The sequence below is a fragment of the Meleagris gallopavo genome, chromosome 3 (genome assembly GCF_000146605.3).
Source record: "Meleagris gallopavo isolate NT-WF06-2002-E0010 breed Aviagen turkey brand Nicholas breeding stock chromosome 3, Turkey_5.1, whole genome shotgun sequence".
NCBI classification, from domain to species: domain Eukaryota; kingdom Metazoa; phylum Chordata; class Aves; order Galliformes; family Phasianidae; genus Meleagris; species Meleagris gallopavo.
In genome coordinates this window covers 67,376,745-67,381,865 of record NC_015013.2, presented here as the reverse complement: position 1 = coordinate 67,381,865, position 5,121 = coordinate 67,376,745, and positions in this window count along the sequence as shown.

The window sequence follows — 5,121 nt, the reverse complement described above, 5'->3', positions numbered from 1 at the left end:
TCTGCTTGTTTGTTTGTTTTTGATTGGTTAGTTGTTTTTTTTCCTTATGAAATAAAGAGCATGGCAAAAACTACCTCACAGATTAGTCATACATGCGGCCTTTAAAGAGCTGAACAAAAAGATCAATACTTTGATTTCCTTTTCATCTCTCTGAACCATGAAACATAGACCTCTTGCTTTGTTTTGTGTGTAATGAAAGAGGTAAGGCATTGCCAGCAGAAAGAAAAGATTATCACCCTGTGGTAAAGATATCGATGTTATACACAGAGGCAGAAAACAATAAAGAGAGTAATAAGAAATTTGACTGTTTCCCTTCCCTTCTTTTCTTTTCCCTTCTCTTGTCTTCCTTCCAGTTTAGTCTTGCTGCATCCCAGAGTGAATTACCAGCTACAAAGAGAAGGAACTGTTTAGGGACTGACAACTGAGAGCATTTACAATTACCTGAATTGATTAACCTTTACAAATGCTGTTACTCTACGAGGTTTTTTCTTCCACACTAGTTGAACAATATGCCTTATTGATTAAACACACTCCTTTACGGTAGTGCTGATTTTTCTACGACTTCCTCAGTCATAAAGCCTGGCTCTGTGATAGCTGCTGTGTGTTCTTGCGAGGATGAGATGCTGGGGACTGATTGGCATTATGTAAATAGCTCTCCATGTCTGGAGCATCAGAAGCTGTGCTTCAAAAACAGGATAAGTGAATCTACATTCCAGCTGCTTCTCTAAAGCCTGGACTGTGCTGAAACAAAGGGAGTTTTCCTCTTTATTATACCTCTCCCACCATGCACAAAGCATCTTTTCTTGTCTAGCTGGGAAAACTGGCAACTAAACAAACATGTAAGGGACATTATTTGTAACAACGATTATGGCTTGGGTTATGGCATGTTATTCTATGTGCACCACATGGGTATTTGACAATAGCAAAATTCTGCTTTACGGAGACAAGAGTTTCTAAATCTCTTTGAATGCTGATTTTTTTGTGGTAGCAGTGACTTGTCATGGGTTGGCTTTCCCAAGAGAAAGAGCTCTGAGAGATTATTATTGTAAATGAAGCTGTGTGAATTGCAGCTGGTGGCTTTCTTACTAACCCCAAAACCCATAATGCTGCAGGGGGGCACACGCAACATACCACTGACATACATCTTTTTTAGTTTGGGGAGAAGTATTATGTGTGGGATGCTTGTGCTCATTAAGGTTATTCACGGTGTAGGCTGCTTCATGAAGAATTCATTGCACTGTCTGCAGTGCTAGTGCTCTCTGTACCTGGGAAATGTACACTTTAGGAAAGGAAGTGTAGAAATTTAATTTCTCTGCCAGCTCAAGCTGAGGCTTCTTCTGCACAGAGACTTTGATCTATTTTGAATCACGCTGAATTACACATGTTGTTCAGTAATTTGCTTTTCAGCTCAGCAGGGACTGTACAGAGAATGCCAAACTCATTTCACTAAGGACTGTAGGTGGGTTCACAAATGCCCTTTGAAAAGTGAAAAAGCCACCAGCTTTTACTTATTGTAAGGATCACTAGAATTAGGGTTTTGTCAACGCTCCTCTTACAGTTTTTTTTGACCCAAAAACTGAATTGCAAGTAAAAATTGAATAAATATATAACATGAAGCAGCTTAAATTAAATGCAGAGAAATTGCAGAGGTCTATAATCTAGCATATTTTAATGCAGAATATATAAATAGTACACACACTTGTAGTCTGTGTACTGTTAGCATGTGCATGTAACATAAAATGCATATCTCGTTTTTATGATTGATATAAGGGAGCTGATGTCGCTGCTTGGATAAGAGGAACAATGGTGGCACTCAGCCATTTCCTTTCTGAGTAGCTGTTGTAGTTTTTAAAAAATAAGAAAAAAAAAAAAAAACAACCCATGGAGCTGCTGTAGCAAAGTCTGTAGCATTCACAGCATGACAAACAAATTAGAAAACAGCAGATGCAGCACAAATTAAGATGTATTTAGCACAGCAGCCTATCAGATGTGTGAAAGTCTTTTGTATATCAGCTTTGCAAGGTTGATGTATTGCACTTTAGACAGCTGATAATGAACCCTTCTAGCAATTAAGGGTGGAAATATTGAGGATTTGAAATTGTGCTGTTCCCAGTGGGGGAGGGGAAAAAAAGACACAAAATCCCTCAGTGAGAAATATACTGCTTTGTGTGTCTGCTCAGTAAAATAAGGCAAATACTTCAGTTTATGCACATGCACATCTTAGATTTCTTGCTTATTTTTTTACGTTAAATGTGTGTGTAATTATTATTTCATTTTATATGTCATTTAATATATGTGCACTTCTTTGCTGATATTATGTGAGTTTTATGGCCAATGCAATGTCTCTTGCTTTACATGGTACATTATTTAGTCATCTGATGGGAGGACAGTAATTTCAGTAATCTAGTCTTCAAAGAGCAATAACTGTTTTAATGGTTTCAGCTAATTTACATCTTTACAGCTTGTATTTTAATTTTTTCTTAATTCTTCTGCTACACTTTCTTTCTGCCACCTTTTTTTTGCAGCCCAAAACACAGATTAAAAACCCTGGTATAGATTTTGCATATGTGAATTTAGTGGATTTGAAGCTCAAACTCACTTCTGTGCTTGATCCTCCTAGGTGCTGAGTGCTCTCAGCTCCAAGGAGATGTAATGGAAATGGAGAGTACTTAGAAGCTCACATGCCTGAGCCCCCTGAGGAGAACAGCATATTACAGTGGAGCCTAGATCTGTCTGCTGTACAGATAATAATAGTTTCCACTTATACAGAGCCTTTCATCTGAGAATCTCAAAATGCACTACAAATTATGGATGTGCTACAGCAGTGCTGTTGTTATTTTTGGATAGAGATTTGAAACTGAGGCGTTCATTAAAACTCTTTGTTAATTGTGAAAAAAGAACGCATCTTTGTGGATCCTCTGCAAACCTGCTATGACCAGTCTTTATAAATTTAGAACACCTTTGTGTGAACTAATATATATCTACTTGCTTAGAGTTGGCCTCGGTGTATGGGTCTCTTTTATTATTATTGTCAGGTAAGGTGTTTGTATTCTCCATTCCTCCTTCTGGATGACATACTACTCAAAGAGAATTATCTTTTGGAAAAACAAAGTGGCAGTATTGGGTGTGGACAAAGAGTAAACCAAAACTATATGTACAGCATATCTACTGCTGTCTACAGAGATATTAATGACAATCATTATTTTTCACAGAAAGAGCATCTTTTGTTCCAATTATTGATAGGACCAGAAAAGTGATGCTGTGAAAAAAGTTCTGTATGCCTCAGTCCCTCACAGTATCAGATGTATGAGATGGTATTAACAGAAGGATATGGACCTCTTCTCAGGAAGGATGTGAAGAAGGTGGTGAAAATAGCACAGGAAGTGGAGCTGTCAGTGCATTGCATTCTAAGGCTGTGGGTCTAATACATGAATGACAGGGCATCGGTCCTTTCTGTTATGGACCACAAAAATTTGAGAACGAATGAAATACAGATCATGTATCCTGCCTGTCTCTGCTGTGATATACCAAACTGTTCCATCAAGAAATGTAAACAGCTCTGACCAGCTGAACTCTTTGTAGTGTGCCTTGGGCCTTTTCTTTTGCATTCAGGGGGCTACTTCTTTGCGATTTTCGTTTGACTCCAGTCATCTCTTTATCTATTCTTTCTTTTATCCACAGTTGACTTGAATGCAGAAATGCCTTTCTTTCCAGTATATGCTACTTTTCTTATATTCTTTACCAAATCTTGATGTAGAATGTAGCATTCTAAACAGCTAAAACAGGCATTTTATAACATAATGCAAACCTCTACAAATGGAAAGCCTGATAGCAACATGTCACTCCCTAGTACTTCTAATACGTCTTATCTATGTGAGGAGTGACTACACTATCAGGCATACACATTGTCATAGGAACCATTTGGGTTAAAGCAAAAGGCTCTTTTCATGAGCAAACTGTAGAACAATAATCCTGTCTTGGCTTACAAGCCGCAGCTTTTGATCTTCTTTCCAACCTGTGTAATTTTGGTAGCTCTTAACAGTGAATACTTCATCTGATAGCTTTTAGATTAGGCTAGATTGCTAGCCAAAGCACTCTGACTATATTTAATCAGGAAGAGAACATGATGCTTTCTGGGCAAATGAGATATCTTGCAGTATTCTAAAGACAAAAAAATTAGGAACAATTCTGTCATTTCCAGTCTGTTGATTATCTAGATCTAGCATAGCAATAATGCTCAGTACATAAAACATAGTTTAACAATTTTGATTTTATAAAGACATGGTAAAGGATTATTCCCTGATGTGTGCCAAATATTACTACGACAAATCATAGAATCATAGAATCGAGGTATCATGGGGGTTGGAAGAGACCTCTAAAGATCACCTAATCCAATCCTCTGCTATGACAGGTTCCCTAGGATCAGTTACAGAGGAAAGCATCCTCATGTATTCTGAATATCTCCAGAAGAGCAAGCTGCACAGACTCTCTGGGCAGCCTGTTCCAGTCATGTCACCATCACTGTAAAGAAGATATCCCTCACATTTGTATGGGATTTCCTGAGTTTCTCAGATCTGTCAGCCCTTTATCATAAAGGATATGCTCCAAACCCCTAAAAATCTTTGTAGCCCTCTGCTGGACTGTCTCTAGAAGATTCCTGTCTTTCCTCAGCCCCAGACTGGGTACAGAACTCCAGACGTGGCCTCACCAAAAGCAGAATAGAGAGGAGCTGTCATCTCTCTTAACCTGCTGGGTTTAATGCTCCCAGGAAGTCAAATTACTTTCTGAATCACAGACACTTCATTTTTTATTCACCTTTGCCCCACCCGCCTTCTTTCCTCCCTCCTCCCCCCCCCATCTGTGCTCTGGAAAATCATTTTAATAATTTTTTAACAGTAGGGATGTAAATAAGCCATGCCTGGCAGTTGACTATTTAATAGCTGACTAAATATTAGAATACAGTTTTACCAACTGTACAATCCCTAGTATAATCATGATTATTACTTAACAAGTATGTACTATGTAAACACTGATCATTTGCATGCGGGAAGTTTTCTGTACATAGAATGTGGAAAGCTGTGATTTATTTTTTTTTTCTTCTCATTGTTGATAATCAAAATG